Source organism: Hibiscus syriacus, unplaced genomic scaffold, assembly GCF_006381635.1.
Source record: "Hibiscus syriacus cultivar Baekdansim isolate YM2019G1 unplaced genomic scaffold, ASM638163v2 tig00111092_pilon, whole genome shotgun sequence".
Lineage (NCBI taxonomy): Eukaryota > Viridiplantae > Streptophyta > Magnoliopsida > Malvales > Malvaceae > Hibiscus > Hibiscus syriacus.
In genome coordinates, this window is record NW_024062979.1 from 756,886 (window position 1) to 773,249 (window position 16,364).

General features: G+C 35.0%; 1 protein-coding gene and 1 pseudogene across 3 annotated transcripts in view; both read left to right on the forward strand.

Annotated features, from left to right (window-relative positions):
• The window catches only part of LOC120152521, a 21,612-nt pseudogene continuing 5,248 nt past the window's right edge, over window positions 1-16,364 (forward strand).
• LOC120152493 (CBL-interacting serine/threonine-protein kinase 1-like) overlaps window positions 1,929-16,364 on the forward strand; it is a 27,305-nt gene continuing 12,869 nt past the window's right edge. For all 3 annotated transcript variants that reach the window (XM_039164700.1, XM_039164701.1, XM_039164702.1), the window contains exon 1: window positions 1,929-1,942. The gene's annotated coding sequence lies outside the window, so the exon portion shown is untranslated. The remainder of the gene's footprint in view (window positions 1,943-16,364) is intronic.

The following is a 16,364-nucleotide window of genomic DNA, read 5'->3' on the forward strand; positions in this document are numbered from 1 at the left end:
ATGTCCTTGAACCACCGGGAATGGCAGGGAGAAATGGGAGATGGGCAGCGGTGGCGTGAAGAAACAAAGAAAAAAGGGAAAAGAGGTAGATGGGGGCGCCGCATGGCGGCATGGGTGATATTAGAGGTGGGTATACGGTTTATCCGTCCGTTTAGCTCGCGGGTTTTGACGGTATAGGTTTAAATGGAGCGGTTTAAAAAACCCACTATCATATACGGTTTTAAATTCTAAGGCTCGCGACTCGTCCATTTAACTCGCGGGTTAAACGGGCTTACCCGCGGCTCGTTAAATAAAAATAATTTTAAATGCTTTAAATGTAAGGATGGCAAAAAAAACCTGAACCCGATAGGGAAAACCGAAAACCGAATTAAACGGGGACGGGGAAAATCGTTTATGCTAAATGGGGACGGGGAAAACTGTTTATGTTAAACGGGGACGGATTTAGTAATCTCCGCCCCGATTACCCGATTACCCGGCCCGATACCCGGCCCTATACCTGTTTAAATAACCGTTTATACTAAACGGGGATACCCGTTTTCCCGCGGTTTTTCCTGATTACCCGATGGAGATCCCCGTTTAAATTCCCACAATTTTTTAAGCGATGACGGGTATGGGTTTTTTAAACGGTGACGGGGTCGGGGGAACCAATACCCGGCCCGTTGCCATCCCTATTTAAATGCAATAAAAAATAATATTCTAACTTGCTACACCTTTAAAAATGATCTAGTAACTTGAAAAGGAAGGTAGCACTGTCAAACAAACAAATAATATTTAAATTTTATTTTAAATAGCTGGAAATGATTATAAATAATATTTTTTTTATTTTTTAATCATTAATATATATATAACGATAAAATTACTTAAACTTAAATTAAAAAAAAAACAATATTCACTTATATCACCAAATTGAAAAATAAATAAAACAATAATCATATTATACTTTTATAAAACACGATTATTCACTACTATAATATGAAGATACAGAAGTGTCTGCAGGCAGAAATTCAAATAGAAAAAATTCAACAAAGTCAAACATTATACAAATCTAACAAATTTTCTTTTGTAAAATTCTTTAAAAGTTGAAAAGTATGTTTTTAATTTTTTCTTTTACTTCTCTTTCTTATTTTTAATCCAAATATTACATGTCATGTGATATATTATTAGAATATCACGAGATTTTTTATAATTAAATAACGAAATGGATAACATACTTCATGAAAAAAAATGTCAAAATTAAATAAAAAACTTTAAATACCAAAATGATAATGATGTAAATTTTATAAGACTAAAATGATATATAAATCTTTTAATTTTTATTTTTTAAAATAAAGACTAATTTGATAAATTGTAAATGAAAAAAATATCATACAGCAGTAAAATTATGACAAATACCCTAATAAATTTAAGAACTACAATGGTTATAAGTAACATTATAATTATAGGTAATTTATTTTCTTTTTCTATAAAATTCTTTTAAGTTTATTTTTTTCTAAAATTTTATAAATTTTAAATTAAGCGGGCTACCCGCGGTTATACTCATTAAACCCACGGGTTTAACGGTCCGGGCTAAAAAAACCCGCAATTTAAACGAATTTCAATTTTTGATGTCCAAAATCCGTACGGGTCGGGGGTTATACGGGTAGCCTGTGGGCCTTAGTCCATATACTCATCTCTATGTGATTTAGAGAAGGGAGGTATGGTTTTGTGTTTAAAATAAAATGGGTTAACTATAGCCTTAATACTTGAAGTCTCTAGAGTTTTCGAAATTCAAAACTTTTAGAGTTTAGTGACAAAAATAGAAGAGAGAAAATAATTGAAAACTTTTAGTGTTTAGTGACAAAAATATATAAGAGAGAAAATAATTTAGTGATGAATGGTGTAATTTACCTAATTTATAACAACATGAATTAATAGAACCGTTGGTCAATGATGGAAAACATTGGTCAAATGATCACATTAAGTTCTTTTTTCGAGTTGGAGGTAATATTGAGAAAAAAAATAGAATGAGGCCCCACATTATTTTTTTTAAAGTGGCTTCACATGCCTTTAAGCCAATTTTTAAATGTAACACCCTCAACCCGAATACGAGTCTGAGGTGTCACATTGACTTTTCAAACTTTGACTCTTGAACAAATTCAAAGAAAATTCAAAACTTTCATTAAAATAAAAGTTGTTTCTTTACATAAATTGACCAAAATAACCAAAAATCGATCAGAGCCTATACAACTCACTCAATTAGTATATGCCAACTATATTCAGATTAACCAAACACATTTAAATCATCTATTTTCTGATCTGAAACTTTGTAAGGAAAATGCTGACCTGTCTTGCTCCTCTTAGCTCTTTACTCTTCTCACTTCTGTAACCTATGTGTGAAACAATCACACGCTAAGTCGTTGACTTAGTGAGGCATAAAACATATAATAAAACTCTAACTCGTAATCATGCTTGAACAATTTCTACTAACATATCACATACAAGCATCACACCCACATATACATATAATTATCTTCTTTCATATCATTATCATATTATCACCTTTCATATTTCTATTCTCTTGTTTATATGATCAATTAAGCTCATATCATATATCTTATAGCATATACAATAATCACTAACACATATATCATATCATATAATTCATATCACAAAACACATATATACATCACATACATTACATTCAATGTTATCTCTTATTAGCTCATGTGCACCTGTGAGAACTGTATATATGTGAGTCTATTGAGGTTGTGCACTATGTTGTCACCACAGCTCGTATGGGGTCCCACTAGGGGCTATGAGATTTGTCCTGAATGACCACTATGAAATATCCTAAAGGATTACTGTATGTCCCCAAGGACCGCGTAGACCCTCGACTCTTGGCATGCCAACTATACCTATAGCTCTCGTATCATATAACATGGGCATTATATTCATATCACTTCACATATTCACATGTACATTTCACTTTTCATATGATTTCATAATCATCTGTCACGTAGCTTATAACACTTCTCTTGTGTTCATATGGCATGTAACTCATTGTCATCTCTTATTCTCATATGATTCTCATACATCAAGTATATCACATAACATGTATTATTCAAGTATATTCACATGTCACATGGCTATGTCTTCTCATGTATTTTCTTTTATCTTATTCTCCTATGATTACCTATTTTATCTCATAACCATAAGTTCACATAGCACATACAAAACATATACATTCATAAAATCAAACATACATATATTTCATGTCATTTATCTACCTATAATCAAGACTTCATGCACTTTAACTATCGGAGATAGACTTATCACAAGTCCAATTTCCATATCATTCTATAAAATAAGATGCCCTCACCTTAGCCTCACTAAGTTCGATCCACTTTTATGATTTCTTTTCTTTCGATCGAATCTTAACTTGATAATCGTTCTGGAACTTGTTCATGTTCGATATCTACATAATCATACATTGATACATATCAGTATCTAATTGATATATTCTAAACTATCACTCCAAATGATAAAAAGAAAGCTATTTTCAACTTTTAATAGAGGCATGCATCGATGCACTACCCCATGTATCGATGCATCCCTAGACGGGTGCATCGATGCACTATCTATGCATCGGTGCATAAATCCCATTCGATGTTTCCATTTTAATGGGTGCATCAATGCACTTCCTGTGCATCGATACACACTAAACAATTTCTAGAGATTTACCCTTGATGCATCAGTGCACCTTGAATGTGCATCGATGCACATAGCTCAGAATTCAATTTAATCCCGAAAATCTACTCAAATCAATTCAAATGCTTCATCTTTCATCCCCTATCATGTTCTCAACTCACATACACATATTCAAACTCATTTCTATTCATTAATCACCTCTTTAACATTAAAATCCTATTCTCCATATATAATTAAAGAATTACACTAAATTTTCAACATGTTCCAAAATCAATTCTATTGCTTCTAACTTCTTAATTAAACCCTTGACAAGTCAAATTCATCCTTGTAACTTCAAAAACCTTTTTATAATAAAAGTTCATTTATAAACCCTTCATAGAAATTCCTTTCTAATCCTCTCTCTTTGGTGTTTTAAACTTATATAAGCTTTCCTTAAGCTTATATAACCCCCAAAGACTCAAATCTAACTTAAAACCTTCAAGAAATCAACAGCTAAATCAAACTTACCTTTGCTCTTGGCTTCCACGTGAAGAAAAAGAAGAAAGGAGAAGAGAACTCTGGAGAATTCTCTCCCTTTCCACGTGTATTTATCCTTTCCAATCCCATTTTTAATTCATTTCTTGGTCAATTGACCCTTTTGCCCTTTATTTCCTTTAATAATTACTAAATAACCTTCATCATATATATCCAATAATCATTGAACTATTTCATTCTTCTACTTTAGTCACCAAATTCTGAAACTTTACAATTTGGTCACTAATTCGGTATTACGGATGTTACAAATCTCCCCTCCTTTTTAAGAAAATTCATCCTCGAATTTTCATTTGACATCTTGATAGAAACATATCTTCTAAAGTTCTCATGTTACTTCATTTAATTAATCTTTCTTTAAATATGATTCAACATACACTTTTAAAGAATCTATTCATATCACCTTGCACACTTTTCTTACTTCTATATCAAAATTATCATCTACATTCCATATAACCTTTATTGTATCTGATCCTTTAACTCAATCGCTTTCATTTCTTTATTCCATTCTTCCTCTATTTATTCCTTATACACAAATCATATTTTTTCTTTCATGTTCATATACTCTTGTTTTATCACCTATACTCATCTTTGTGTAACAATCTTCTTTGCATCCTCATAACTTTGATATCCCTATTTCTTATACAGAACTTTATTCTTTATCATCTCTTGTATTTGTATTTTCTTCTTTAAAGCCACTTTTTAAAACAAACCAATGCTTATCTCTTTGCCTACATCATATCTGTATGATTAAAATGCATAACCACATCCAGATTCATATCATATTTGATTAACTCAACTTTATCTTTTCCTCCAATCTTATAACTCTAGCACCTTTACTCTGAGAGCTAGATAATAACTTCTATTCAATCTAGGGTACAAGCCCTATTCTACCAATCATATACATCATTTCCAATCGAAATTATCTCAAAATTCGCTTACTCAACTTATCAATTTCACATCTATTCTCATACATCCTGAAATTTATGTTGCTCAAACTCAACATTTTGACTTCCTTTGTCTTATAATCTGATCATCGATATACACATTCTCAAACTCTTCTTATCAATCCTCAACTTTACTCAAATATACAAATCCTTATTTTATTTACTATACCACATTATCATGTTCCAAATATATAACTGTATCCAAATCCATTTCATATTTGGTTATCATATCCTGACAATATCTTATAATCTTATAATTCCAGTACATTTTTATCACGTACTCTGGTTAGTCAACGCTAACTCTTTTCGTCTTAACTACAAACCCTTATCATGTAAACACTCTTTCTTATACACAATGTTATCCCTTCGTTTCGAACTCATAAGCTCTGACTTTATACATTTTATACGCTTGTCACTGCTACACTTATTCTTGAACTCTTCTACCAATTCTCACTGCATCATTTGATCTTTTAACGCTCTTATGGTGACACTTGTTCACCATATTCTATCTTATCCATGAAATAATAAAACTACTCTATATCACTTTTCCGATTCAAAACTGTGAAAAACTTTCTATCATTATTCAGATATGATTTCAACTTTCTGAAATCAACCTTTAATCTTATAAGACACTTTCTGAGTTTTCTGCTCTTCATCCTACCTGGCCAGGGTAGGTGAATTGCTATCACCATCAGATTTGGCAACTATCGATTCTCTTCGATAATTTCTATAATAAATTTCTACTATATCCTACAAATCTTATTCTATTAGCAAGACAACATACTCCTTACACTATCAGATCAGAAATTTTCACTTTTAGTTGGCATGTACACATTTTTAAACCTCATTTGACTTCGGTTTAAGCCTAGAATCGGCTAAACCTTAGCTATGATACCATTAAATGTAACACCCTTAACCCGTATACGACCCGAATATGAGTCTGAGGTGTCACATTGACTTTTCAAACTTTGACTCTTGACAAAATTCAAAGAAAATTCAAAACTTTCATTAAAATAAAAGTTGTTTCTTTACATAAATTGACCAAAATAACCAAAAATCGATCAGAGCCTATACAACTCACTCAATTATTACATGCCAACTATATTCAGATTAACCAAACACATTTAAATCATCCATTTTCTGATTTGAAACTTTGTAAGGAAAATGTTGATCTGTCTTGCTCCTCTTAGCTCTTTACTCTTCTCACTTCTGTAACCTACGTGTGAAACAATCACACGCTAAGTCGTTGACTTAGTGAGGCATAAAACATATAATAAAACTCTAACTCGTAATCATGCTTGAACAATTTCTACTAACATATCACATACAAGCATCACACCCACATATACATATAATTATCTTCTTTCATATCATTATCATATTATCATATTATCACCTTTCATATTTCTATTCTCTTGTTTATATGATCAATTAAGCTCATATCATATATCTTATAGCATATACAATAATCACTAACACACATATATCATATCATATAATTCATATCACAAAACACATATATACATCACATATATTACATTCAATGTTATCTCTTATTAGCCCATGTGCACCTGTGAGAACTGTAGATATGTGAGTTTATTGAGGTTGTGCACTATGTTGTCACCATAGCTCGTATGGGGTCCCACTAGGGGCTATGAGATTTGTCCCGAAGGACCACTATGAAATATCCCGAAGGATTACTGTATGTCCCCAAGGACCGCGTAGACCCTCGACTCTTGGCATGCCAACTATACCTATAGCTCTCGTATCATATAACATGGGCATTATAATCATATCACTTCACATATTCACATGTACATTTCACTTTTCATATGATTTCATAATCATCTGTCACGTAGCTTATAACACTTCTCTTGTGTTCATATGACATGTAACTCATTGTCATCTCTTATTCTCATATGATTCTCATACATCAAGTATATCACATAACATGTATTATTCAAGTATATTCACATGTCACATGGCTATGCCTTCTCATGTATTTACTTTTATCTTATTCTCCTATGATTACCTATTTTATCTCATAACCATATGTTCACATAGCACATACAAAACATATACATTCATATATTTCATGTCATTTATCTACCTATAATCAAGACTTCATGCACTTTAACTATCGGAGATAGACTTATCACAAGTCCAATTTTCATATCATTCTATAAAATAAGATGTACTCACCTTGGCCTCACTAAGTTCGATCCACTTTTATGATTTCTTTTCTTTCGATCGAATCTTAACTTGATAATCGTTCCAGAACTTGTTCATGTTCGATATCTACATAATCATACATTGATACATATCAGTATCCAATTGATATATTCTAAACTATCACTCCAAAGGATAAAAAGAAAGCTATTTTCAACTTTTAATAGAGGCATGCATCGATGCACTACCCCATGTATCGATGCATCCCTAGACGGGTGCATCGATGCACTATTTATGCATCGGTGCATAAATCCCATTCGATGTTTCCATTTTAATAGGTGCATCGATGCACTTCCTGTGCATCGATACACACTGAACAATTTCTAGAGATTTACCCTTGATGCATCGGTGCACCTTGAATGTGCATCGATGCACATAGCTCAGAATTCAATTTAATCCCGAAAATCTACTTAAATCAACTCAAATTCTTCATCTTTCATCCCCTATCATGTTCTCAACTCACATACACATATTCAAACTCATTTATATTCATTAATCACCTCTTTAACATCAAAATCCTATTCTCCATATGTAATTAAAGAATTACAATAAATTTTCAACATGTTCCAAAATCAATTCTATTGCTTCTAACTTCTTAATTAAACCCTTGACAAGTCAAATTCATCCTTGTAACTTCAAAAACCTTTTTATAATAAAAGTTCATTTATAAACCCTTCATAGAAATTCCTTTCTAATCCTCTCTCTTTGGTGTTTTAAACTTATATAAGATTTCCTTAAGCTTATATAACCCCCAAAAACTCAAATCCAACTTAAAACTTCCAAGAAATCAACAGTTAAATCAAACTTACCTTTGCTCTTGGCTTCCACGTGAAGAAGAAGAAGAAAGGAGAAGATAACTCTGGAGAATTCTCTCTCTTTCCACGTGTATTTATCCTTACCAATCCCATTTTTAATTTATTTCTTGGTCAATTGACCCTTTTTCCCTTTATTTCCTTTAATAATTACTAAATAACCTTTATCATATATATCCAATAATCATTGAACTATTTCATTCTTCTACTTTAGTTACCAAATTCTGAAACTTTACAATTTGGTCACTAATCCCGTATTGCGGATGTTACATTAATGCTCAAATGATTAAAGTGAATAATTATTTGGGTAAATTACACATTTAATATATAAACTATCAGTTTTGTATGTTTTATTACCTAAACTTCGAATTTTTCAAAACTATAAAAAGTTTAGTTTTTGTTTCACATTTTATTACCCCGTCGTGAAAAACTTTAGTTTTTATTTCATTTTAGTATTCCATTCAAAATTTAATGTTAAGTTTTGGAAAAAATTGAAAGTTTAGGTACTAAAATGGATAAAAACTGATAGTTTAGGTACTAAACGCATTAATTTTTTAACGACGGGTACTAAAATGAAATGAAAACTAAATGTTAAATATGATTTTGAAAAAAAAATAAAAGTTTAGTTACTAAAACGAATCATGAATAATAATTTAAATACTAAGTGTGTAGTTTACCTTAATTACTTTAACCGGTTAAATTAAAATAATATTTATATTCAAAATAAGTGTGTTATTGAGCATGTTAGTAGTCTACACATGAACACTACTACACTTACCACTATGATTATTATTGGCCTCATAAATTGGTTCCAATTTTAATTTACCTAACCATATGAAATTGAAAGAATGATGAATCCATAAAGAAGCTTCTTGAGACAATCCGAAGGAGGAGGAGGGAAAAGGAAGAAAAAAAACAAATAAAATAAAAAGGAGGATGATTAAGGGGTGGCACAAGAAGAAAGAGAGAGAAATAGTGGGGCGCCAGATTGCCATTGGGTTAATATCATCACTGCCTGATCGGCGGCGGCTCTCTACTGCTCCAACCAATCGCATCACAGAGTAAACATGTGAGTTCTCATTTATTCATTTCAATATGTTTCCTTTTTTCAATTCAGTGTACCCAAACATTGGAATTGAGGTGTTCTGCTGAGTCTGAGGTTGACAATGCTTTCTTTAATCAAGTTGTGGCACTGCCCCGAGCATGCATGCTTCTGCTCGCAAATGCCAAGAAGAATGCTCTATATGCTATACACATAGATTATGGGCCTAATCCAGCAGCAACATGTTGAAAAGTTGGTCAAGAAAAGTGGCAGCAGCCGACTGGTAACATTTTTATCAAAGTTTGGCAAGGATTTTGAATTTAGGTAATGGGTAAAGTGCACTTTAGTCATTGCACTTTAGGGTATTTTCAAATATTAGTCCCTAAGCTTCTACTATAAATACCCTAGCTCATTTAGTTTCAAAATCATCCAAAATCATTTCTTTCTCCCAATACTAGAGAGCTCTCTTGTGAGTAGTGATTATTTTGTAAACACTTGTAAATTTTCTCTCTTAGTAAAAGATCTGCAGCAGTATGGTGACGTAGCCATAATTGGCTGAACTCCGTTATCAATTTCGAGTATTATTTTTTTGCTTTTATTTCGCATTCTCACTAATCTGGTTATAGGAAAATTACTCGTACTCGGTTTATTTCCTAACAACTGGTAATCAGAGCTTTTGGTTGTGAATTTTGTCAATTTTTTGTTAGGTTACTATTCATTATTATTCACATGAATAGTGAATTTTGTTAATAGTAAAAAAAATTCGACGATACGAATTTGTCGACGGAGGTGTTCTAATACACGGTGGTTCGCAAGAATTGTCAGAAACGATCCAAACGAAGCCAGATTCGAGTGGGAGCGATGGCTGCAGACGAAGGGAAGGTGAAAATTAAAAAGTTCGATGGCGCGGACTTTGGCTTTTGAAAGATGTAGATTGAAGATTTTCTGTACCAGAAAAATCTATATCAACATCTCTCAGGAAAGCAACCAGAGGGCATGAAGAATGAAGAATGGACTCTTCTCGACAGACAAGCCCTCGGAGTTATCCGACTTACGTTGTCCCGAAATGTTACTTTCAACGTAGCAAAGGAAAAGACCAAGGCGGGTCTTATGGTGGCTCTCTCTAGTATGTATGAGAAGCCATCAGCCTTAAAAAAAGTTCATATGATGAGGCGATTATTCAATTTGCGGATGGCAGAAGGGGCATCAGTGGCTCAACACCTAAATGAACTCAACACAATTACAACCCAGTTGAGTTTCTTGGAAATTGAATTCGATGATGAAGTTCGAGCTTTAATTCTCTTATCATCTCTACCAGACAGTTGGAATGCTATTATTACAGCAGTTAGCAACTTGTCGGGAAATAGTAAATTTAAATTTGACGATGTCCGGGATCTGATACTAAGTGAAGAAATTCAACGGAGAGAATCGGGTGAAGCATCAACCTTCTCAGCCTTGCACACAGAGTCTAGAGGGAGAACTTCATAAAGAAATTCAAATCGTGGCAGATCCAAATCCAGAAGGGGAAAATCAAGAACGCGAAAGCAAGATTTTACTTGTTATAATTGTGGCAAGAATGATCATTTTAAAAGAGATTGTCGAGCACTGAAGAAAGATACCATCGCACAGGAAGCCAACGTGACAGAGGAGATAGGTGATGCCATGATTCTAAGCGTCAACAGCCCGATTGAATCATGGATCTTCGATTCAGGGGAATCTTTCCACTCTACCCCATGCCAAGAAATCATGAAAAACTATGTCAGTGGTGATTTTGGGAAGGTTCATATAGCTGATGATGAAACCTTGAAGATCGTCGGAAAAGGAGACATCCGATTAAAGTTGTCAAACCAGACCACCTGGACGCTAAAAGGAGTGAGACATATTCCTGGCCTCAAAAGAAATTTGATTTCTGTATGACAGCTTGATGGAGTAGGATATAACACAACCTTTTCAAGCTGTGAATGGAAGATTACCAAAGGAGCACTCGTCATTGCTCGTGGTAAGAAGACTGATACTCTCTATATAACCTCAAATTTAGAGAATATCATTGTAGTAGCAGATGCTGATGGAAAATCAAACCTATGACACCAAAGGCTTGGCCATATTAGCGAGAAAGGGATGAAGACACTTTTGTCAAAAGGGAAATTACCGGATCTAAATAATGTAGATGTCGGACTATACGAGGATTGCATATTTGGCAAACAAAAGAAAGTCAGTTTTGCAAAGATTGGCAAGACACCCAAGGCAGAAAAGTTAGAGTTGGTTCATACTGATGTATGGGGATCATCTCCAGTTTCATCTCTTGCAGGCTCACTATATTATGTCACCTTCATCGATGATTCAACAAGGAAGGCGTGGGTTTATTTTATGAAGAAAAAATCAGAAGTCTTTGATACCTTCAGAAAATAGAAGGCCATGGTGGAAAATGAGACTGGTTTGAAAGTCAAGCGGTTAAGGTCTGACAATGGAGGAGAGTACAGAAATAGTAGATTCAAAGATTTCTACGCAAATAATGAGATCAAGATGGAGACAACAGTTCCCATGACACTGCAGTAGAATGGCGTAGCAGAGCGCATGAACAGAACTCTGAATGAACGTGCCAGAAGCATGAGGATACATGTCGGATTGCCCAAATTGCTATGAGCTGAAGCTATCAACACTGCAGCCTACCTGATTAACCGTGGACCTTCAGTTCCCTTGGATGGTGGAATACCAGAGGAAGCTTGGAGCAAGAAAGAAATAAACCTTTCACACTTAAGAGTGTTTGGTTGTTTTTCTTATGTACACATAAATTCTGCTGAAAGAAGTAAACTTGATGGCAAGTCCAACAAATGTGTCTTTGTTGGTTATGGTGGTGATGAGTTCGGTTATCGGTTTTGGGATTACGAAAATTGAAAGATCATCAAAAGCAGAGATGTCATTTTCAATGAAAATGTGATGTACAAATACAGGTCAACCATAGAATCAAGCAGCTCCAACACTGAAGTTGAAACAAAGGAATTTTCTAAGTTCGAGGAGATTTCTGGAAATGATTTTCAGATCAGTCCTAAAGCAGTTCAAGAAGAACCAAACACACTAGAACTGAGACTCCTAAACTAACCCAGCGTTATTCGCCTTCTTTGCACTATTTGTTGCTGGCTGACAATGGTGAACTAGAGTGCTATGATGAAGCAATGCATGTGGAGGATTTAGTCAAGTGGGAGTCTTTTATGAAAGATGAGATGGACTCGCTTATGTCAAATCAGACGTGAGAATTAACTGAATTACCAACAGGCAAGAAAGCGTTCCACAACAAGTGAATTTACACGATCAAAGAAGAGCACGATGGGAGTAAACACTACAAAGCAAGATTGGTTGTCAAAGGTTTTCAGTAAAAATAAAGTATTGACTACAATGAAATTTTCTATCCAGTCGTGAAACTGTCTACAATCAGGCTGGTGTTGAAAATTGTAGTTGAAGAGAATCTATATCTTGAGTAGTTAGATGTGAAGACAGCTTTCCTTCATGATGATTTGGATGAGGAAATATATATAAGGCATCCAGAAGGCTTCATAAAGGCAAGCAAGAAAAACCTGGTATGCAGGTTGAAGAAGAGCTTGTATGGTTTAAAACAAGCTCATAGACAGTGGTACAAGAATTTCGATAGCTTCATGAGTAGCAGTGGTTTTACCAGATGCCAAGCAGATCATTGCTACTACATCAAGAAGTTTGACAACAACTTCATTATTTTATTGTTGTATGTTGGTGACATGCTTGTTGCAGGTTCAGACGTGCAAGAGATTATAAACTTGAAGCAAAAATTGTTGAAGCAGTTTGCAATGAAAGATCTGGGCGCTGCAAAGCAGATTCTTGGGATGAGGATCAAGAGAGATATAAAGTCAGAGACTTTGATGTTATCACAGGCTGAGTACATCAACAAAGTACTTTCCAGGTTCAACATGCAAGATGCTAAACCAGTAAGTACACCTTTAGGTGTTCATTTTAGACTCTCCAAAGAACAATCACCAAAGACGGAGGAAGAATGTGTACATATAGTGAAGGTGACGTATGCCTCAGCAATTGGAAGTCTTATGTATGCCATGGTTTGTACCAGACCAGATATTGCTCAAGCAGTGGGAGCTGTTAGCAAGTATATGAATAATCTGGGCAAAGTACACTGGGAAGCTGTCAAATGGATCCTCAGATATCTGCTGGGTACTACAAACAAAGTACTTTGTTTCAAAGGTGGAGATACGATACTGACAGGCTATGTAGATGCTGACTTAGTTGGAAATGTTGACATCAGAAAGAGCACTACAGGGTATTTCTATACTCTAGGAGGTACTGCAGTGAGTTGGGTTTCTCAACTACAGAAGATAGTTGCTCTCTCCACAACTGAAGCAGAATATGTCGCTGTTACGGAAGCCAGCAAGGAGATGGTCTAGCTCCAAAGTTTCTTGGAAGAGTTAGGCAAGAAACAAGAAAACAATGTCTTGTATTGTGACAGTCAAAGTGCTATCCATCTAGCAAAGAATCCGTCTTTTCATTCCAGGATGAAACACATACAATTGTGATATCATTTTATCCGGTCTCTTCTAGAAGATGGGATTTTGAAACTTGAAAAGATCAGTGGAGCCCAAAATCCGGCAGACATGTTAACAAAGACGATGACTACGGACAAACTGAAGTTGTGTTCAGCTTCAGTTGGCATGCTAGAATAACAAGACCAGAAATGCTGTTGCATTGATCGAGGTGTGAAGACATATTAAAATCAGTCTTCAAGTGGAGATTGTTGAAAAGTTAGTCAAGAAAAGTGGCAGCAACTGGCTGCTAACATTTTTGTCAAAGTTTGGCAAGGATTTTGAATTTAGGTAATGGGTAAAGTGCACTTTAGTCATTGCACTTTAGGATATTTTCAAAGATTAGTCCCTAAGCTTCAACTATAAATACCCTAGCTCATTTAGTTTCAAAATCATCCAAAATCATTTCTTTCTCCCAATACTAGAGAGTTTTCTTGTGAGTAATGAGTGTTTTGTAAACACCTGTAAATTTTCTCTCTTAGTAAAAGATCTGCAACAGTCCGAAGACGTAGGCATAATTGGCTGAACTCCGTTATCAATTTCGGGTATTATTTTTCCGCTTTTATTTCGCATTCTCACTAATCTGGTTGTAGGGAAATTACCCGTTCTCGGTTTATTTCCTAACACAACCTGCATAGATTATATAGCTGAATTCACTGTCACAATGCCTATATTGAGTTTCATTGGAACAGGTGATAGTTTGCCAGGTGGAGAATCTACTGTCCAAGTCTACTGCGTTCAAACACATGCTATTCAGCAATATTCTTTGGACTTGTCTCAATGCCTGCCACCACTCCTGGAAAACACAAACCTGGATTAAACAGATTCCAATGTTGCTCATGTTTATGATGGCATGAACTCTGATTCTTCTTTGGAATTATCTCGTGGAAATAAACCAACTGAAAATACTCTAAGCTCCTCAATTTCAGTGTCATATATAAGCTCCAGCAGCTATGGAAGTGCTCCCATGTTGAGCCATCCTAAAAAATCAGCTTCTTCTGAGGTTTGTTTCATATCCGAGAGTGTTGTGTCTGGTACGGAAAGTAAGCCAAGTACTTTGCTGCCTGGTAGTAGTGCCGAAAATACACACACTGCATCACCTCCACTTCCATTAACTCCAAGGTTGTCTCGAAAATCTTCTGGTTTTAGAAGTCCATCAGGTTCTGATCATGTTAACGACTCAACACTTGATCATTCTGTTGGCCACAAAGTAGATATGGTCCAGGAGAATATGGTTGAAATGCCCTACTCAGGTGATCACTTGCAGAAAGGTGAAGATGTTGCCCAGAATGGCATTTCATCTGTTCCTGATCCTCGTGCAGTGTTCAAACATTCAACCCATCTGGTAACACCATCTGAGATATTGTCTAACTTATCTTCATCGACAGATAATGCTCAGGTTAGTCAGGTTATCAATTAGGGGGAGACAACAGTCCAAGATGTAGTAAAGAATGATGCTGAAAGAATAGAGGTAGATGATGAAGTTCTTGGTGAGACAAGATTTTCTCAAACTAATGAAACCAAATATCAACAAGGCTCTCATACTATTGTTACAGATAACAAAGAAAAGGTCTTCTACTCTCAGGCATCGGATCTTGGCATTCAGACAGCCAGAGAATTTTGTGTAGAAAGTTATGGTGTTGAGGGAGCTCAACAAGCTAATCCTATTGGTGTTTCAGTTCAAGTAGATGGACTGAGTAATGCTGGAGATGGAGATGACCACAATCTGATTAAAGATTCCTCTCCAAAGGTTGGTGAAACAGACACTGCCGTTGCCGTTTCCCTGTCTCCTGCTTCTTCTAAAGGGAAAAAGAAGAAGAAAACTTCTCAAGTATCTATCCAATCTTCCCCTTCAGCGAGCCCATAAAATTCTATAAATTCATCTAATGAACCAGGGTGCTGTTCCAGGGCTTTGTCAACTGATGCTACTTTCCCCCAATTGCTAGCCATGCAGGAAATGCTTCAGCAGGTCTTTTTTTTTTAAAATGCTAGACAACCTTTTGAAGAAAGTATTGTTTCTTCTAGGAAAAAAGTTGAAGAATCACTTGTGTTTATATGTGTGTGCGCGCGCACGCTAACTCTTGTGATATAATCTTCTTAATATAATGATTTTGTTGCACCATGCAGTCCCATAGCGTGCAGAAGCAGATGAATGCAATTGTCTCTGCTCAGTTTAACAAAGAAGGGAAAAGACTGGAAGCATCCTTGGTCAGGAGCATTGAGAAAGCTATAAAGGCAAATACAGATGCTTTGTGGGCTCGTTTCCAAGATGAAAATGCAAGACAAGAGAAGTTAGAAAGAGACCGCATGCAGCAAATAACAAATTTGGTCACAAACTGTATTAATAAGGATTTGCCAGCCATGTTTGAGAAATCCTTAAAGGAAACAGCTGCAGTTTGGCCCTGTTGTGGCTCGGGCTATTGTTCCCACTCTGGAGAAAAGTATATTTTCTGCCATTACAGAGTCGTTCCAGGTAAACAAAGAAAGAATAAATTGTGGTGACATATCAGATTGTTTGGTATTGTATATGAGTGGTGTTCATTTATTTGGATTGATG